Raw genomic sequence first — 21,365 nt, forward strand, 5'->3', positions numbered from 1 at the left:
GCCTGTGTCTAGCCACTGAGTTGATTTTGCCATTGTTAGCATCCGTACCGAGATTCATTTTTGCTTTAGCAATTTCACCAATGCCTCTGCACCCCAATGACATTTGTTATGTTTAATTTCTAGAACTTCTCTCATTATCAAGGGGGTTAACACTATTTGTCTTTGTGCAGTTACATACCACCTTTCTGAATTCTTTTGTGCATTTAGCAAATGTCCAAATTTCTCATCTCCTATTGAATATTTCAGTTTTGGAGGCATTGTCATGAATTGACATACATTAACTTTTAAAGGTATCAATGCCATTGTTGTTTGCACTTCTCGAGCAATCTGTTGGGCTGTCCAGTCTGCTTTTCGATTTTCCTCACAAATTTTGGAGTTTCTTGATTGGTGTGCTTTAGAGTGTATAATTGCTACTTCTTCAGGTTTTTGTATTGCTTTTATCAATTGCAGGACTGCATCTTGATGTTTAATGTGTGTACCTTGAGGAGACAGTAGTCTTCCTTCTTTCCCCAGTGCCCCGTGTACATGCACCACTCCAAAAGCATGTTTTGAGCCAGTCCATATGTTTACCCTTTTCCCTTCACTTAATTTTAGTGTTCTGGTTAAGGCAACCAGTTCTGCCCTCTGGGCAGATGTATTTGGTGATAATGCTTTTGCCTCCACTATTGTACTGACTGTTGTTACCGCATATCCAGCGTATCTGGTCCCGTTCTCCACAAAGCTGCTTCCATCTGTGAATAGCTCTCACTCTGGTTGCTCCAGTGGGATGTCTCTCAGGTCTTCTCTTGCCGAATAGGTGTACTCTATTAACTCTACACAGTCGTGCTCTAATGAGCCTTCTTCAGTTGTGGTACCTAGGAACAAAGCTGGATTCAAGAGGTTAGTTGTCTTTAGTGTGACATCATCCTGCCCAGTCAGGATTACCTGGAATTTCATCATCCTGCTTGGAGATAGCTAATGGCCCCCTTTTGTTCTAAAACAGTGGTCACCATGTGTGGCACATAGACATCTGTGTGTCTACCCATCGTGAGTTTCCTGGCTTCTTGGATCAGCATCACAGTGGCTGCAACTGCCCGCAGGCATGAAGGCCATCCGGCACTCACGTTGTCAAGTTGTTTGGAAAAGCAGCCTACCAGCCTTTTCCAGCTTCCCAAATGTTGGGTCAGCACTCCCAGTGCTGGGTGTGATCTTTCATGCACAAACAGCTGAAAATCTTTGGATAGATCAGGCAATCCTAACACCGGAGCTGTTGTCAATGCCTCCTTCAGTCTGAGGAAGGCCTCCTTCTGTGGTCTGCCCCAGGTAAGCGGTTGTGTCTTCTGGGCTTCATACAGGGGTTTTGGAATTAGTCCATAGTCCATGATCCACAGGTGGTACCACTCTGTCATCCCAAGGAAAACTCACAGCTCATGCAGGTTCTGGGGTTCTGGAATGGCACAAATAGCTTGAATACAGTTAGTACCTAGCTTTCTTTGCCCTTCTGAGATTTCACACCCCAGGTAAATCACAGTTTGCCGGGCAATTTGTGCCTTTTCTTTAGATACCTTATATCTTCCCATTCCCAGCTGACTTAAAATTTCAATTGTTACCTTTATGCAGGTTGTTTTCTCTTCTGTAGCTGTCAGTATATCATCAACATACTGTAACAGCAGGTATTGCTCCCTCAGAACTTGCCCATTCTCAGTTCAAATCTCCAGCTCCTTCACCAGCTGGCTTCCAAATAGGGTTGGACTGTTCTTGTATCCTTGTGGGAGTCGTGTTCAGGTGAGCTGGGTTTTCCTTCCATTTTCTGGATTTTCCTACTCAAAAGCAGTTTCCTACTTTCTTTGTCAAGGGGTATGCAGAAAAAGGCATCTTTTAAATCAATTCCAGTAAACCATTTCTATTTCTCTTTTACAGATGTTAACAATGTGCAAGGATTAGCTACCACTGGCTAAATATCTTTAGTTATTCCATTTATTGCTCTCAAATCCTGTACTAGTCTGTATTGGTCAACACAGAAATTTGGGCTCGAGTGTTAACTGCAGAAGTAATAGGTGCACGTTTAGGACCCACTATTGTTATAATCAGTACATCTCCAGTTTTGTTATTTCTAGTGAGCATTTTAAATACAACCAACCTCTGCCTCTCTGCTCACCCATGAGAGGCAGAGTTACCAGTTTCCCTGATTCTAAAGCTGTTTGGGCTCCACTCCCAGAAGCTGAGAAGGAGACTGCTTTGGCTCCCAGCCCAGAGCCTGTGGAGCTGTGCTGGGTTATACAATGGGGCATTCGATACAATGAACTTGGGACAGTGCCAATTAGAAACTGCTTTACTCAACTTTTAAGTGATAAGCCATCCATTATGTTTCTGGGGACCCCTTTCTTTATCTCTAGTGACCACCAATATGGGCAGTTAGAGATTTGTTTTCTCTTTTCTGGGTTTTCCTTAAGAGAACCAATGTATCTAACACCCTTTGCTTTCTCTGATTTTTCTTCTGGGATTTTTACAGGTCCATAATTGCTACTGTAATTAATTAGCTCTTTTGCAACTTTTCTCCGTGTCCAAATTTTATGGTTCCTAGCAGGAGAACACAATTGTGAACCTGTGGGCTGAGAGGGGGTGGTGAAGGGAGTAAACCCAGGATCAGTGGAACCAGGTTGAGCAGTCAGGTTCCCAAGAAATCTGTCTAGTGTATCCACAGTTATAGCTGCTATGTTTTTGGAGGAAAATTGCTGTAGGTTTAAGTGATTCTGGAAGGCCTTGAATGAAAGGGGTCATAATTTCAGTTTTCACAGGTAACAACATTGGTGATTCATAGCCAGCAATTAATTTTCTTTTGTGTATCATTTGCAAGCAGGCAGCTTTGTGAATGTTTTCAGTAGTTGGTTTGGGGTACTCACTATAGCTATAGGGTCCCCCCTTTCCAAGGGGTGAAGCCCCTCTGCCCAATAAGCTGTGTGCTGAGTTAGGGACCATGGGTTACGTCTGTCTCCTGCTGTTAAGAAGACTTCATGTCCCCAGTGCCCACTGGATTCCAGTTCCCTCAATCGAATTTGATCACCTCCAGTGAGAGACACTGGGAATACGTATTCTGTCTCTGACTCGTGAGGGAGACGCCCGTACTCCCCTTTTTTTCTCTTTTTTTTTTTTTTTTTTTTTTTCCTTTTTTCTATTTTTAGTGGTTATGTGTGGATCAAGATTTTTATCATTGATATAATTATATTCTGTTTTAATTAGAGGTTTCAAACTAGGACAGCAGTGTTCCCCACAATTTTATCCAAGTTAGCTCTTTTTGAGGGTAAATTTCATTAATGAGAGGGGTTTCCCTCTCTTGTTTCTTTTAGCAAGTCAGCATTCTTTGAATTTTATTATGGAGGGCTGCTCGCAACAGATTGATCTTACTTCTTTCTTCATCCAATTGTTTTTGCAAAGTTTTAACTAGGTTTTGGAGGGAGTCTGTTGATGTTTTTTCCTCACTTCTTTACTTACAGCGAGTTTCTATAGCTGCTGTAAGACAAGCTCCCAAAACTGAGCAGAGTACAGTTTTATTTTTGTCCAGTTTAAATTTTGTTTCATGTTGTAAAGAACATACTCTGTCAATCACATTTTCCAAATTAAACCAATTATTAAGCACCAACTTTTCCCTCCTGGAGAAGGTCTGGCATTGTGTTTTGCTAACAGAGCATAACATGCATAAAATGTAGCTTTAACTTTTGCACTGCTGTTTTCAGTCATTTTACAAAGGGAAAAACCACTACAGGGAGGTATAAACTTAAATTATACACACACACACAGCTTTTTGCTTCCCTGTTTGGGTGAAAAGACCAAATCTGCTTGGGAGGCACTCCTTCAGTTTAAAATTCTGGTTGTCTTTCTGCTACACCAAGCAGTCAAAATTCATACACACAACAAGAACAAAAACATTCCCGCCCTTTTGCACTAAGAGATCTTTTTTGAAATTCTGCAGACAGAGCCCTCAAGTGAGTGTGGGGTGCTTTTCACCTCAGCATGTGCAGTTTGTGGGAAATTCGAGTCGCCCCCCTTGCTTTCTAGACACCGCTCACTCTTTTGGGAGTGTCGGGCTGGGTGCGGCTGGAGCGAGACGTCCTTCCCCTAATACAGACTGCACAACAAACCTGCAGCCTCTCCTGTCTGTCAGAAATCCTGTCCGTGACTCCAGTTTAAATGTCAGGATTCAATAACACGAGTGGGACTCGTGAGAGGTTTGTTTGATCTCAGAGTGCAAAAAGGACACAAAGGGATTTCAGTTTAAATCATAACAACAATAATGTACCTTTATTTTAGTGCCAACCACAAGGGTTGTGCGATAGAGGAAAGGGAGAGACAGAGAGAGAGAGAGATAAAGAAGACAAAGTAAAGAAAGAGAGAAGAGGGGGTTATAGCTACCAACAGATGAAATGGGGTCACTGGGGTCTTTTTCTGTGGGAGATCTCGCATAAATTAACTTAGTCTTACGTAATTCTTCCCCAAAGTTACCTTGTTTCCAATGTGCTAATAAGCACCCCAAAGGAGAAGTACCCAGTATGGGAGCATTGCAGCCCAGAACCCTGCTCCATGTCACAACTACAATACACCAAATGCCGAACCTGCGACGCTTTCGCAGTCGTCTGACAGACGGCGCCTGGGCAATACCAACAGGAATTCCTTTAGCCCAACCACGCGCAGCTTTCGCTGTGTCTAACTGGCAGGCACCCAAACCAAAGTAAAGCACCTTACCTTTCTCTCCCGGGGACGTTGTGAGCAGCGGAGACGGTCGCAGCCGGATGGGCTCCCCGAGAATCCCTCGGTGCCGGCTGGAGCGTGATCGGGTCGTGAGCGAGCTCAGCAGCACTCACAGGGTCCCATCTGGGGTGCCAAAATATTAGAGCTCAGGAACACACATAATCACAGACTGATTATATGCAGGTGCTTTATTGAAGAGCTCTGGGTGTCAGGGGTACACATACCCAAATCTGACCCGATTTGGTTTTGAATTGAACATGTTTTTATACTCTATCCTTATATAACTTACATATTAATTATTAAACTTACATCGTTCTATTGTAAGCATTATTTTTACCCAAGCACAGATTTCTCATGATCCCCCCCCAGCCCCCTAACATTGTTCCTCATGTTCTTTAAACAATAATTATATCTAATCACATCTAACAATTGTATCATTTATCATCTACTGATTACACAGGTGCAGTTTGACCTGATCTTTAGCAAGCACAAGGTCTAACATTTCCCAGGGCCTACTTTTCCCAGGGCTTGGCAAACTTAACTTTCTTGCTAAGTCTCCAAATTTTCTAAGATTTTAGAACCTTTTACTATCACCCCCATCGTCTCCATCTCGTTGGTGCCCTCGAGCTCCCAGCCCGGCCCCGGCCGCCTGCTCTGCTCCCTGATGGATTTCTCCCCTGCCCACATCCAGCTGAGCTGCTCCCAGGGCCAGCAGCAGCTCTCGGGCCACGTGCTGGCCACTGCCGTGCTCCCCAGCGGGGACTGGAGCCAGCAGCTCCTGGTGCTGCTGGAAACCGCCCCCGGCAATGCGGGCTCAGCTCCAGCTGCCAGGTGGAGCACGTCAGCCTGGAGCACCCCCTGAGCCGGCACTGGGGCACGGCCCGGCCCCCACAGCGCCGAGGGCAGCGGGGGAGGCACTGGGGGGGCCCAGAGGGGGATTGGGGTGTGCTGGGAGGAACTGGGAGGGAGTTTGAGATGGCTTGGTTTAAACTGGGGAAGGGATTGAGGTGCTTAGGATGGCTGGGAAGGGGTTTGAAGGATGTTGGGGAGGGTGGGATGAGGTTCTGGGGGTCCTGGTGGACACTGGGAGGGAGTTTGGGGGTGTTGGGTGTCACTGGGAGGGATTTGAGTGAGCCTGGAGGAGCTGGAAGGAGATTGGGCATTGGAAAGCAGGGATTAGGATGAGGTTGGTTGTACTGGGAAGAGACTGGGAGGAGTCTCGATGAGTCCTGGTGGGGCTGGGAAGGGACTGGGAGAGGGTGTGGGGGTCCTGGGGCAGTGGGGGGAAATTGGGAGGGGGCTGTGGGATCCTGAGAGGAACAGGAGGGGCTCTGGTGGGTCCTGGGGAGGCTGGGAAGAGACTGGCAGTGATTTAACAAAAAAATTGCGATATTGATTCAGTATCAATATCAATCTGTAACTGGACAAAAAACCTCTCCAACAGTTTAAAGTTACAAAGTGGATGTTTAATCACAGCACTGGGCGAGTGCAGGAGTCATCCCCTTAATACGCACAGCAAGCTGACAAAAGATTCCAGTGTCTACTTATTTACAAAAGTCTTAAATATCCAAAATACTAATACATATTAATACTAATACATATTCATAATGCTAACACCTCCCATGCTCCACTTTGGATTAAAATTCATGGTAATGAGTTTAAAATGTCATTATGCCTGCGTGGTGGGCTCCCTAATTTGAGGAGGAGGTCGTTTTGGTGAGGAGGGGTCATCAAGAGATGAAGGAAAACCGCTCTTCCTCACTCTCACCTTTCTACCTTTACAATGGTTGACATTACAAATGACATTTGGTACAACTCCAGTTTCCTCCCTTGTGACTTTGAAATGGGTTTCCAGATGTAAGGTCTGTGATCTTCCTGAACCCATTGATCAGTTTCTCTTTTCTCATTATATGCACAGCTGAACAAACATACAATGAAAAGGAATTTTTTACCTAAGTCTGAGATTGATTATCTCAAATCCTGCTTCTCACTCAATCATTAACTCTAACTAGTTCCAGCAAGGCCTATCTCTAGCTAAGATCTCCAATTTTTCTAAAATACCTGATTTTTTAAAATCAGTGACTCCAAAGGAGGTTTCAGAGGGTCCTGGGAGGGCTGGGAGATATTGGAAGGGTCCTTGGAGGGGCTTGGGAGGTCTGTGAGAAGTTTTGGGGGTCCTGACCTCTGCAGACCCCCCAGGGATGCTGTCAAACGCTGCCCACAGCAAGAGGCTGATGGGGATTGGAGTCTCCGTGTTGGGCTTCGTCTTCCTGGAGATGGGGCTTGGCTTCTACCTGTGCAGGAAGGTGAGGGGGGGTCCCGGGGGTGGTGTCCTCTCTTCCAGAGAGCGTGTGTACTCCCCTCAGGGCCCCCCAAGCCCGGTGTCATCCCCTTTTCTCTGCCCACACAGCTCCTGAAGCAGGGGCAAAAGGTTCTGGAGGATATAAAGTCAACAATTCCCATTGTCATTCTGTATCCTGTTGGATTTTCATTCCCCTGTGTTCATCCAGGTGCCCACAGGGAGCCAGGAAGATGTGGAGCCTCCCAGCCAGGTGTCTTCCCAACACGGATCACCAGGACCACGGATCACCAGGGCTCTGCCCAACGGGGGTCACTGGGGATCATCCAACGCCGATCCTCCCATGGGGGATGGAGCTGGAGCAGCGCACGAAGCTCTTCCCACACTCGGGGCACTCGCAGGGCTTCCCTTACTGGTGCCTCCGTTGGTGTTGGGACAAGTGAGAGCTCCGTGAGAAGTTCTTCCCACACTGGGGACACTCGTAGGGCCTCTCCCCAGTGTGGATGCGCCGGTGCCTGATGAGGTGGGAGTTACGGTTGAAACTCTTCCCGCAGTCGGGGCAGCGGAAGGGCCTCTCCTCTGTGTGAATCCGCTCGTGTACGAGGACATCAGAGCTGGTGTGAAACCTCTTCCCACACTGGGGACACTCGTAGGGCCTCTCCCCAGTGTGGATGCGCTGGTGTTTTCTCAGGCCAGAGCTCCACCCAAAGCTCTTCCCACATTCCAAGCAGGTGTAGGGCCGTTCCCCTGTGTGGACCACCTGGTGTGTCATCAGGTCAGAGACATCTCTGAAGCTCTTCCGACATTTCCCACACTCATTGGGCTTTACCCCAGTGTGGATCATCTGGTGTTTGCACAGGCTGGAGCTGTGGCTGAAGCTCTTCCCACATTCCCCACACTCGTAGGGCTTTTCCCCAGTGTGGATCACCTGGTGCTGGATCAGGTGGGAGCTCTTTCTGAAGCCCTTCCCACATTCCAAGCACTTGTGGGGCTTCTCCCCCAGCTCTGAGCTCTGGTTGGATCTCTGGCCGGGTTCCTGGCACAGGGGGGATCTTTCCTCCTCGCAGCTCCCTGGACTGGGTTTGCAGCCCCTCCTTGTTCGGCATCTCCAGGGCTTTTCCTCCTCCTCTTCCATCTGGACACAGTTTGGGAAGGAAAATTCCTGGTTAGGAGGAAAATAAGAGAGGAGAGCGCCTTGGACTGGGGGTTCCTCCTTACCCAAGTTCATCTCAGAAAGTCATTGGGCATATTGTGTCTGTAACAAAGCAAAGCACCAAGATTCAGCCCAAACATCAAAACAATGATGAAAAAGTACCCAAGCACGAAATTCAGGCAAAACCCCATCCAGAATACAAAGATTCAGACCCTGCAAAAAACCAAAGCACCAATATTTAGCCCAATGAAGTTAAGAAACACCAAGATTCAGCCTCATCAAAATCGCGGATCCCCTCCCCAGTCACCTCCAGGGAAACACTCCCGGGACTGCACATACAGGGAGGGTGGAACCTTGTCCTGCTTCCTCTTCCTGCTCCTCCTCCTCCTCCTGTGGCCCTATTCTTCCTCACACTCCTCTTCCTCCTACTATTTCTCCTTCTCCTGCACATTCCCACCTTGTCCTCCCACATGCATCCTTTCACCATTTTGGTCTTCAGCCCTTCTTCTCCTTCCCTTCTCCTCCAGCCCCCAGGCCCAGCACCCACTGCCGCCTCCCTCTTCCCCCCCAGTCCCACAGCATCCCACCGCAGGGGCACGGATGGAGCTGGGCCAGCTCGGCCTGGGGCAGCGCTGGGCTCTCGGCCGCTTCCGCCCGCACTCGCTCCCCACTGCAGCCGCTCCCGCCACCACAGCGCGGGGGGGCCCAGCCTTGGCGCTCCCCCCTCCCACCTCCCCAAATTCCCCTCAAGGGGGACGCCAAGGCCCGGGGGGGCACAGGTGGGATCCAGGTAGGACCAATGTGGGGAGAAAATGGAATGCCAGAGGGGCATTCTGGACAAAGGGATAATGACCCCAAAAGGTCATATCAAGGGTCTCTTGGGAGCATGTGGAGGTCGTTTGCACATTCTCCCAGAGGGAATTAAGGACATGGACAGCCAGGGGGGCAATAAGGGAAGTCCAGAAGGGATTTAGACAACAGGGGATGGATGGTGTTGGTGTGCTGGGAAGGGACTGGCTGAAGGGGAGTGTGCAGCAATGTGCTTAAGGCAAGAAACAACAGGAGCAATCTATGGGGTAAAAAAAAGGATGATGAAAAAGAGGAGGAAGACAAAAAAATACTGAAGATTGGGATGTTTTCAGAAGGCTCTTATCATCAGATCATTTGTATCTCAGTTTTCCAGGACAGGAAAAGAAGGAGGTCAGGTTTTCAGGGGGTTTCTCTGAGCTGGGAGCGGCAGGAGCGGGCGCAGAGCTGCGACACCGGGAGCACGGGCTGGGGGCCTGTGGGGAGCTGTGGGGCCGGGCCGGGGCTGTGGGGCAGCCGGGGCTCAGCGCCGGGCGCTGCCTGACCCCAGCACCCCCCGGGCAGGGCCGGCAGTGGCCCCCGGCCCCCAGGAGGCTGCGGGACGCCCCGGCCGCTGCCCGGCCCCGTGGAGCTGCCGGCCCTGCCCGCCGGGGGGGCCGCCTTTGGACACTGCGGCAGGACAGGGACCGGCTCTGGGATACGGGCTGGGGAGGGGAGCCTCAGCACAGCCAGCACCAGGAAGGAACAGCTCAGAAATGGGGATTAGATCTGACAGGATCCAGATGAACTTTTAAGCATTTTGTGTTGGGTCCCTGCAGAAAGGAAGGATTTTGCAGAAAGCTCAGCAGCTGCCACACGATGAGCACCCACAGGCACTGAGGGGGGCTGCAGCAGGGCCACAAGAAGCCCCTGCAGCACTTGCTCACAAAGGCTCAGCAGCTGAATGCAGCAAGGGATGAGCAAAAGGCTAAGCTGAAGGCAAAGGCCATGGCACAGTTCCTACAGCCCCTGAGGGATCAAGCCCAGGGCCCAAGGGGGCCCCAGCACCCAGGGGACACCCTCGGCCACAAGCACCTGGCACAGGCATTGCCCTCCTGGCCAGGGGACAGCCCACCCAAACAGCCCCTGGCAAGGAATCAGCCTTCCAGCTGCAGGGCACAAGGACACTGCAAGCACAGACAGGAGCACCCTCAGCACCAGCAAGTCCAGCCCTTGATGGACACGGATTCTTAGCGCTCTCACAGCTCCCATTCCACCAGGGACCCACCACACTGCAGCCCTTGGGAACATTCAGGGTGGCTCTGGATCCAGAGGAGACCTTTCCTGATGGACACAGGGGCCTCTCCATCCACTCAGAATCTTATGCCTAAAGGTGCTAGGGAGTATTTTAATAATTAAGGCACTAAGTGGGAAAGATGAGTGGGTGTGTTTTATTCAGCCACTATTAGCAGATGTTTGGTATGGGTTTGAAATGAAGGAATTTTTATTTGCTCACAATTGTGATTGTAATTTATTGGGAAGGGATTTGATGGCTAAATTTGGAATGCAAATTCATGATACAGAGGCTAGTTTTGTTGTACCTCTGTGTCAAATGTCTGGCAGAGCTTAGGCTGAAGTGAACCCACAAGTGTGGGCAGCCCCAGGGAAATTGGCAAAATTAGATATGGAGCCTCTCCAAATTTCCCTCAAGCAACCAGGACAAGAGGTGTTGAAAAGCAATCCCCTGTTCCAAGGGAGGGAAGGAAGGGCTCACAGCCTGTCTGTGAGTCCTGCTCAAGGCACGGCTTTGGGAGCCAGGGATGGCTCCCTAGAATGCTCCTATCCTGCCAAACAAGAAATCCAATGGAATCCACAGAATGCTGCAGGACCCAAGAAGAAGAAATGAGATGATGAAACCGAGGCACCCCACACTCTCAGATCCTTACACCAGCCTGAACCAGGTGCCCTCCTCACACTGCTGCCATTCACAACTTGATGCAAAAGATGCTTTCTGGGGATCTGCCCACTTCCAGAGGATGCAAACACAATTCTGCCTTGGGCTGGCAACAAGAGGTAGAAGGGAAAATGCTCAAGACATGGACGGTCCTTCTGCAGGGATGCACGGAAGCACCGGCCTGATTGGGGCAAGCCTTGCAGGAAATATCAAAGGAATTGACCTCACCCCCAGGGACTGGCTTAATGCAGGATGTGGATGACTTGATCCAGTCAGGAGGACAAGGAGAAGAGGTAGAGGAAGCCTCTGTGAAATGGCTTCATTTGCAGGCTAAAAAAGCAGCTTTGAGTATCTGAAAAAAAAACAAAGGGCAAATGGTAGAGAAAATGGTTAAATATTTGAGACCTATTTTGACTGAAGCTTTGTCTTGTACTGCCCCAGAGAAGGCCCAGGGAATCGCAGAAATAATGTTTCCCCGGACTAAAAAGGAGCTAGAACAATTCTTACAATTAACAGGGAATTGCAGGAGCTGGATTGAGGATTCTCTTTTGCAGACAACACATTTTGCCACTTCTTTAGCCCCAGATAGTCTCAATGTTATCGAGTGCACATAAGAAAGAGAACAAAACTTAACAAAATGAAAAAAATAAAATAATTGATGCCCCAGCCATGGCTCTTCCAGACTCAGAAATCTGAACTGGAAGGGAATATTAAACAGGCCACCCCTGAGCCTGCACTGAAGGCAACGCAGCAGCAGCCAGGGCTCCCCAGCGGGGGAAGCCCCTGGGCTTGCCCACAGATCCTCTGCTCAAATCCTCGGCCTGGCCACCCTCCTTTGCCATCTCCAGCCACTGCGGGACAATCCTTGCTCTCACTCTTGCAGCTTCAGCCCTTTCTGTGTCTGCCCTCGCCACAGCTGCTGGGGAAGGCACCGGGACAATTCCACTCTGCCTCTCAATTACACTCACACTCTGCCCTGCCTGGGATTAGCTGCTGCCAAAATAGACCAACTTTAAAATGGCTTCAAATCTTATTTCTCTAAAGGGACATGGTTTGCCCTGCCTCCGGGAAAGGAATTTTTATCCTTCTTTTCCACCACTCAGCAGAGATAAAATTAACATCTCAACAGACTGGGAATAGTCCAAAAGATTCCCCCCCAAGATAACGACCATCAACAAAACATCAACACCCAGCAGCAAACATCAACCAACATCTCCCCCAGACACTGTCCCAGGCACAGCTGGAGACACCTGGTCTGGAAAAGGCTGAGCAGGAAATCCAGGAGTGCCCACCTAATTCACATCACAGGCACAGAAATCCGGCTGCAACAGGAAACCAAATCCTAACAACTCCACACCTTCAAACCAATGAACATTAAACCAAGGGATTTCTATGGGTTCTGACTGTATAAATTTAGGAAACATCTATTAAATTCACATGTCTTGGAATGATTTTCTCTGCACACTCAGCCAAAGTGAGGAATTAATTATTTCTGTTGCACATTCTGGCCAGACTCAAGTCATGCCTTGATTTTATATTGTTGGAGAGTATTTATTCATCTCGCAGTTTTGGTGACAAGACTACACCATTATTATGCTTTTCTTTAATAATCCTACTTCTATATTGTAACTCAGACTGGTAGTGCTGGGCCAGGGTTGGGAGAATCAGTTTTTAGACTTAGGGCAAGAAGCAGAAAATATCTATATTGCTTTGGATTTTTTTGGGAATGTGTGTGCATGGCTGTTATGATGGCAAAATTTTGGTGTGCATTTTTGAATGTTCACATTTATGCCTCAGTTTTAAAAACTAAGAGATTTAACGGTGACCCCCTTAACTCGTAGAGAGATAGTATAGTATTTTTTTCTTCAAAAATGTCACTTTTGGAGTGGCCACATGTGAGTCATCCCATGGCTGCCCTGGAAGAGAAGTTTCCTTCCAGGCAGCCAGGAGAGAAGCTTTAGAAATGCAAATTAACACTGATGGCCCAAAGCCTGCACAATGGCCCAGGGGCTTCCTGCCTGCAGGAGGAATTGGGCTGATTCTCTCTGCCCCTCAGCCCAAGCTCTGCCTGCTTGCACAGATGGAATTTGCACAGCTAAAGGCAGAGCCCATTGTGAGGATATCTGACTCTGCAGCAGAAATTGGTTAAACTGCAAAGGAAAACAAAAGATGGGGAATGTTGTGAAAACTTCACTAAAACAAGTGGGGGGGAATCATCCCTGTCCCCACTCCAACATGTGCTGTCTCTGTCTATGTTATATAGGGTGTATCAGACCACTGGGGTTTATTTGCTACCACAAGTTCAGGGAAATCAGTTGGGAATCCAAGTATGTGATGATTTAATGAGAAAAGCAGACAATTGATGCAGCCCTGGCTAAAGGGAGCGTCCAGAAATGAGGAAAAGATGAACAACCACCAGAACAAATCCTGCAACACCATGGACCAGACCCTGGCAACCCTGATAAATTCATATCAGGTACCAGAGAAACCATTTCTCATTTCAATGCGATAATTAGATTCCAGGATGTCATTGAAAAAATAACCAACCAGACAGCTCCAGCTCCTGACCTTCCTCCCAACCAATCCAGTCAGATGAGGAACACAACATTTCAGCATGGGATGGGATCAGATTACCTTTTAGCAGAAAAAGGAGAGGTTTGGGGAAAGTTAAATGATTGAAACTGCTGATGGAAAACAGATCAGCAAGGAAAAGGTGCAGAAACAGATTAAAAAAAAAAAGGAAATAGCAAAGCAGCTCATGTACTTGCTCAAACGTGGAAAGGATGGGAATGGGACACGGTTTTGTGCTTCCCTGGCAGACCATGGGTTAAACTAATGCTGTTTCTCCTCTCATGTGCTACAGCAACTCTCATCTTTTTACCATGCACCACACCTTGCTGAGTGCAGCTCATTCAGCAGCTGAGCAAGGGGATGCAGGTGGCAGCCAGGCCTCCTGAGCCACAAACGGCTACAAAAGGACAGAGAATGAGGGCACTGAGAGCAATCCCAAAACCTAAGAAGAACCAGGAAGAAAAAACAGAGGCAATGAGTGAATCTGCTTGGAGATAGGGCCAGGGACTTGTACATAAGGCAACAATGGGAGAAATCACCAGTTTTAGAAAATGTTACTAATTGACAAGGACTGCTGCTCAGACCAAGTCCCACTACATTCCTCAACTTCCAGAAGAACAAACACTTCACAGAGCCACGAATTCTCCAGAAGCCCATCTGGCCGCGACCGTCTCCGCGGCTCACAATGTCCCTCTGAGAGAGGTAAGGTGCTTTTCGCTCTGCTCTGGTGCCTGCCGAGAAGACGCAGCCAAAGCTTTGCACGGTTGGGCTGGAGGAATTCCTGGTATTGCCCAGGCGCCGTCTGTCAGACAAGTGTGAAAGCGTTGCAGGTTGGGCAGCAGTGGTGTGTGGTGCATTGTAACTGTAACATGGAGAAGCTTAAAGGGATTTGAGGTGGCAATGCCCCTGTACCACGTACTTCTCCTTTGGGGTGCTTATTAGCACATTGGAAACAGGGAAACTTTGGGCAAGATTTACGTAAAGTTGATTGATTATTGTAATACATGGTGGCCAGGATATGACCTGGACTGTGGGGAAAAGTGGCCGAGAAATGGATCTTTGCAGTACAACACCATTTTACAGTTGATGTTGTTCTGTAAGCCAGAGGGAAAGTGGGATGAAGTTCCGTACGTTGATTTGTTTTTCTATTTGCGAGACAAGCCAGAATGGCAGGCTGAGTGTGGATTGATGGCAGTTAAGGCACGTGTGAGTGATAAATGTGAGCTTTGTGTAAAAGGAAAAAGTTCTTTAGAGCACCTGGCATTAAAAGAAAGTTTGTGTCAGGGGAAAAGAGATGGATGTTGATTTACAAGTGGTTTCAGCAGAACCAAAAGAACCCGATTTTGTTTTGTCTGCCTCCGCTTCACCCAATCCTATTTCACCTAACCCTATCTCGCCTAATCCCACTTCACCTTGCCCTCTTTATCCTCCTCTACCACCTTCACCTGATCCTTCTTCTCCAGGAGATGATCAAAATCTAACTGTGGTACAAGGAAATGTGAAAAATGCTGGGGAGGAAGACAGCAGTAGCGGGGTGATGATAATAAATCAGCGACACCGGTATCCCATCGGACTCGGTCACAGCTTGCTCCGGTTCTGGGTAGAACGGGAAAAGATTTGGGCAGACAAAGGCGGACTGTGATTGCCCCCTTGAGACAAGGAGTAGGAGTAGAAGGGCTGGTGTTTGTGGAAGTTCCTTTTCCACCTGCAGACCTGATAATTTGGAAACAATCAGCTGGAACTTAGAGAGAAAATCCTGATAAAGTAGCAGGGGTGGTAAAAATGATTATGAAAACTCAGAATCCAGATTGGGATGATATACAAGTAATAGTGGAGAATTTAATGGACTCTGCTGAGAAAGAGATGGTGCTCAGAGCAGCCAAGGAGAAGGTGAGAGAAGATCTCAGAACTGGGGTGGTGACGGCGACTTTAGATGAGAACTTTCCAACCGAGGATCCAGGGTGGGATCCCAATGCCTTTGGGGACATGCGGAGGCTGAAGAGATATCAAGAGTGGCTCCAGACAGGGGTTTGGAATGCTGTACCTAAGGTTATGAATTGGTCTAAATTGTATGAGGTAAGACAGGAAAAGAAAGAATCCCCTGCTGCATTTTTGGAAAGCCTTAAGGAGGCAGCAAGAAAGTATACAGGTCTTCAACTAGAAACAGAACAGCGAATGTTCAGCTTGCGTTCATTTTTCTTGGGCAGTCACAGGATGATATTAGGAGAAAATTGCAGAAGTTAGAAGGAGAAGATTTAAGGAATTTGAATAAATTACTTGAAGTGGCTTGGAAAGTATACAATAACAGGGAAAAGGAAGCTAGTAAAAAGCAGCAGCAAAATCTTTTGGCAGTGATCCAAGGAAGAGAGAATCCAGGTTTCAGAGGTCACGGCAGAGGTGGTCGTAGACTGGGGTGGGGCGGACTTGGCAGAGGACGAGGGGGATGGGTTTTGCCAAGATTGGGGTTAAATCAATGTGATTATTGTAGACAAGAGGGGCACTGGAAAAATGAATGCTCAAATTGGTTTAACCAGGGCAATCAGTTCAATCAGAATCAAGATGCTTCCAAATTAATGGTGCTGGGGGAGTACAGCAGCTGACTAGAATCGGAACAAAAACCAATACAAGAACCTTTAGTAACTATACAATTGGGAGATAAAGAAGTAAAATTTCTGGTGGATACAGGGGCTACATATTCTGTGCTAAATGATCTAAAAGGGCAAACTGGAGACAAAACAGCAACAATAGTTGGAGCCACAGGGAAGGAGGAAAATTGACCATTCCTGCAACCCCTGGATTTGTGCTTTGGAAACAAAGTGTTAACACATGAATTTTTAGATATGCCTGAGTGTCCAATTCCACTTTGAGGACGAGATTTATTAGCAAAACTTGATGCAGTGATACCTTTTGTAAATGGGGAGCTTTTCATGAAAATACCTGAATCAAAGACAGGACAAATCTTAATGATAAAAGAAAAAACAGTCCCTACTATCCCTCGGGAAGTAGAGGATGCAGCAATTCCCTCTGTATGGGAAACAGACATACCAGGAAAATCTAAGTTGGCACAACCAGTACATGTAGAATGCAAAGAAGGAGCAAAAGCTGTCCAGGTTAAACAGTATCCCATAAAGCCAGAAGCACGGCAAGGAATAGTAAAGATTATTGAAAAGTTTTTGAAGTACCAAATTTTAGAAGAATGTGAATCAGAATTGAATACACCAATATTTCCAGGGAAGAAACCAAATGATGAGTACAGACTAGTACAGGATTTGAGAGCAATAAATGGAATAACTAAAGATATTTACCCAGTGGTAGCTAATCCTTACACATTGTTGACATCTGTGAAAGAGAAATAGAAATGGTTTACTGGAATTGATTTAAAAGATGCCTTTTTCTGCATATCCCTTGACAAAGAAAGTAGGAAACTGTTTGCCTTTGAATGGGAAAATCCAGACAATGGAAGGAAAACCCAGCTCACCTGGACACGACTCCCACAAGGATACAAGAACAGTCCAACCCTATTTGGAAGCCAGCTGGTGAAGGAGCTGGAGATTTGGACCGAAAACGGGCAAGTTCTGAGGGAGCAATACCTGCTGTTACAGTATGTTGATGATATACTGACAGCTACAGAAAACAACCTGCTTAAAGGTAACAATTGAAATTTTAAGTCAGCTGGGAATGGAAGATATAAGGTGTCTAAGGAAAAGGCACAAATTGCCCAGTAGACTGTGATTTACCTGGGGTGTGAAATCTCACATGGGCAATGTAAGCTGGGTACTAATCGTATTCAAGCTATTTGTGCCATTCCAGAACCTGCATGAGCTGTGAGTTTTCCTTGGGATGACGGAGTGGTACCACCTGTGGATCATGGACTATGGACTAATTGCAGAGCCCCTGTATGAAGCCCAGAAGACACAACTGCTTACCTGGGGCAGACCACAGAAGGAGACCTTCCTCAGACTGAAGGAGGCATTGACAACAGCTCCGGTGTTAGGATTGCCTGATTTGTACAAAGATTTTCAGCTGTTTGTGCATGAAAGATCACACCCAGCACTGGGAGTGCTGACCCAACATTTGGGAAGCTGGAAAAGGCTGGTAGGCTGCTTTTCCAAACAACTTGACAACGTGAGTGCCGGATGGCCTTCATGCCTGGGGGCAGTTCCAGCCACTGTGATGCTGATCCAAGAAGCCAGGAAACTCACGATGGGTAGACACACAGATGTCTATGTGCCACACATGGTGACCACTGTTTTAGAACAAAAGGGGGGCCATTGGCTGTGGAGGCTACCTTTGGAGCAGGCTGTAGGCCCATGGCCTGCCAGCCCTGCCTGAGAAGCTAGCCTGGGAAATTCCTGGGAGGATTCAAAACAATCCTCAAAGACAGAAAACAGCCTGCAGGTGCTGTTTGTCTGTTCCCGTGTTTTCCTTGCAGGAGAGGGTCAGGGGGGTGGTGAACCCCACTGCCAATGATGGTAATGTAGCACTTTACTAACCAATAAGAGTTTCCTTTCTGTACTTTCCATGAACTAGTCTATATAACATGGCTGTAGCAATAAACTAGAGATTCTCTCCTGTTCTGACTCCCTTGAGAGTCCGTGTCGTTCTTTCTGCCGTTCCCAATTAGAACGACAATTGGCTATCTCCAAGCAGGATGATGAAATTCTAGGTAATCCTAACCGAGCAGGATGATGTCACACTAAAGACAGCTAACCTCTTGAATCCAGCTTTGTTCCTTACCAGCAAACACATCTGCCCAACGAGCAGAACTGGTTGCTTTAACCAGGGCATTAGAGATGAGTGAAGGGAACAAAGTAAATATCTGGACTGATTCAAAACATGCTTTTGGAGTGGTGCATGTACACAGGGCACTGTGGAAAGAAAGAGGACTGCTGTCTCCTCAAGGCACACACATTAAACATCAAGATGCAGTCCTGCAATTAATAAAAGCAGTACAAAAGCCTGAGCAAGTAGCAATCATGCACTGCAAAGCTCACCAATCAGGAAACTCCAAAATTCATGAAGGAAATGGGAAAGCAGACTGGACAGCCCGACAAGCTGCTCAAGAAGCGCAAACTGCAATGGCATCGATACCTTTAAAAACTAATGTATCTCAATTCAATTTACCCCCAGAACCAAAATATTCAATAGAGGATGAGAAATTGGGACGCTCACTGAATGCACAGAAGAATTCAGAAGGGTGGTATGTGACTACACAGGGACAAGTAGTGGTACCCTCCTTGATAATGAGGGAAATTCTACAAATTAAACATAATGAATGTCATTGGGGTGCAGAGGCATTGGTGAAATTGTAAAAACAAAATTTAATTTTAGTACGGATGTTAATAATGGCAAAATCAGTAATTTCAAAATGTGAAATTTGCTTAAAGAACAATCCAGTGGCTAGATGACAGGCACAATTAGGGAAAACCAGGAGATTATTGGCAAGTAGATTTTCTAGAATTACCAAGAACACGAGGATTCAAATATCTATTGGTAGGGGTTGACACATTTTCAGGATGGCCAGAAGCTCTTCCCTGTCACACAAATCAAGCAAAGGAGACAGTCAAGTGGTTACTGCAAGAAATCATTCCAAGATTTGGGGTGCCTCTAGGAATATCATCAGATAGGGGCCCACATTTCACAGCCACCATAGTGAGGGAGGCGAGTAGGTTGCTGGGAATAGCTTGGCATCTCCATACACCATGGAGACCCCAATCCAGTGGACAGGTAGAGAGGATGAATCAGACACTGAAGAGGCAAATCAGCAAAATATGCCAAGAGGCTAAATTGCAGCAGCCACAAGCTTTACCAATAGCACTGCTGAGGATTTGGATAAAGCCTAGAAGCGGGATGTCAGTCAGTCCTTATGAGATATTGGATGGGAAACCATATGAATCCCCTGAACCTAATCCAAATGTACATGTTACAGGGAAGCAAGAGGTGTAGAATTATGTTCTGTCTCTTGGAAAAGCTCGAGCTCGACTTCGGAGCACCCTTGTGTGGAATAGGCCGCTGACTCTTGAGAATCCAGTTCATGACATCCCCCCGGGAGATGAAGTGTACGTTAAAAGCTGGAACGAAGAACCATTAAAAGAAAGGTGGAATGGACCCTATCAGGTACTGTTAACTACCTTGACAGCAGTCAAAGGAGCTGGACTGGATCCCTGCATACATTACACCAGAGTGAAGAAGGTTTCCCCTGCACTGTGGACTGCACAAACTGTGGGGCCAACAAAGCTGCAGATAAAGCGGGTTTGATTGTTTCAAATGTCTAGGTTGCTAGTGACTGTAATGGTGATTATTTTATGGCCTTTAGGGCCATCAGTTGGAATCAAAGTTACCTTGGGATGTGAAATGCAAAAGGATCAGCTGACAACTCTTCATTTGAGAATGAAGAGGGATGTGGGGGTGCAGCCAGAAACACAAGTGATAAAAGTCTCTAATACTATTCAGGCAGAAAATGGGATGATTGCATTAATTAAAGATTTTGCCAACGTGCAAAACAGCAGCAAAATAACTGCCTGTCTGCCAATAACAAAGGCAGCAGGAGACCCAATAAATTAAAGAATTATAACATCAAAATTTCCTGAAATACAAAAGAATAAAAATGAAAATGTGAGCTGTGTATTGCAAATAGATTACGAATACCAAAATAAGACAGTGTTTGAAAACGCTGTGAAGCCAAAGTATTCATCTACATGGGATTGTCATGAAAATAGAGGAAAGTATGAACCAAAACTAGGCTGGGATGGGGGATTAGGGAATTATGGATGGTGTTATGAAAAGGTAGCAAAGGTTATTAAAGAAAAGATTCCTGTGTTGAAGTGGAAGTGAGAAGGACAGGAAGAAAAAGATCGGGCTGAAGCTTGGGACAGTGCATGGTCAATGAGTGTGCTTCAGAAATTCCAATCTATGGCAGATAGCCCTTGGTGCATTAAGTGGGAAGGCTCTGAAAATGAAACAGATCCAGGGGTATGGAACACTGCAACCAGTAGTAGAATGGAGGCAGACAAAGTGAATTGGTGGGTATGGAACAAAACTTAGGACTGGACTTCTGATGATGAAGAAATAAAACAAATGCCACCACTTGTGGTAGCTCTGCAAATTGGATGTGCCTGCAGAGGAATCAAACACAAGCAAGGGGAAATAAATGACAAGACAGGACAAGTGATCCAAAAGGTAATATGTAGCACAAGTACAATTCAGAGTCCAGGCCAATTTGGATGGGCAGCAAGCGATGGCACCTGGACAACACATTTGCCTGTAGGTGAAAAAGTAAAAGAGATTACTTTAGGCCTCCCCACCTTATGATCAATTTGGAAAACGTCCCCATTCAAGGGAGAGCATGAACTTCTGCAAATAAGGACACGACGAGAAGTTCAGGAAAGTTGAAGATAAAGAAAGATGTCAGGAACCCTCCAGTAGTGTAAAATCTGAGTGGGCTCTGGAATCCTTGTTTGCTCCAATAGCAAATTATAACAACAGAAAGATGTTGTACAAACTTACAGGTCAGGTAGAAAGATTGGCAAGAGTTACCAAAGAGGGATTTAGAGAGCTAAATGTACAATTACAAGCCACAACTAAAATGACCCTGCAAAACAGATTGGCTTTAGATATGTTATTGTTGAAAGAACACGGAGTATGCGCGTACCTAAAAGGACAAATTGATCACTGCTGCATCAACATCCCAAATGGAACTGCAGATGTAGAACATGACATTAATCAATTAAAACAAATAGACCATGAAGCACAGAAAGAGAGAGAAGATCTGACCACAAGTTGGGTAGATAAAATTTTTGAGGCGTAAGGATGGAATGTGAGCTCTTGGATCAAACCTATTTTTGAGAGTCTGATAATCCTACTGATTGTGTTCTTAG

The 21,365-nt window shown here is 46.7% G+C and overlaps 1 protein-coding gene and 1 pseudogene across 1 annotated transcript in view; both read right to left on the bottom strand.

Moving 5' to 3' along the window:
- Positions 1-17,041, bottom strand: part of LOC131588585 (zinc finger protein 239-like) — a 143,900-nt gene extending 126,859 nt beyond the window's left edge. The window contains exons 1-2 of the mRNA XM_058857538.1: positions 16,967-17,041; positions 16,794-16,827 (exon numbers count right to left, since the gene is read on the bottom strand). The gene's annotated coding sequence lies outside the window, so the exon portion shown is untranslated. The remainder of the gene's footprint in view (positions 1-16,793; positions 16,828-16,966) is intronic.
- LOC131588525 (zinc finger protein 883-like) overlaps positions 6,214-21,365 on the bottom strand; it is a 125,294-nt pseudogene continuing 110,142 nt past the window's right edge.

The sequence above is a fragment of the Poecile atricapillus genome, chromosome 26 (genome assembly GCF_030490865.1).
Source record: "Poecile atricapillus isolate bPoeAtr1 chromosome 26, bPoeAtr1.hap1, whole genome shotgun sequence".
NCBI lineage: Eukaryota > Metazoa > Chordata > Aves > Passeriformes > Paridae > Poecile > Poecile atricapillus.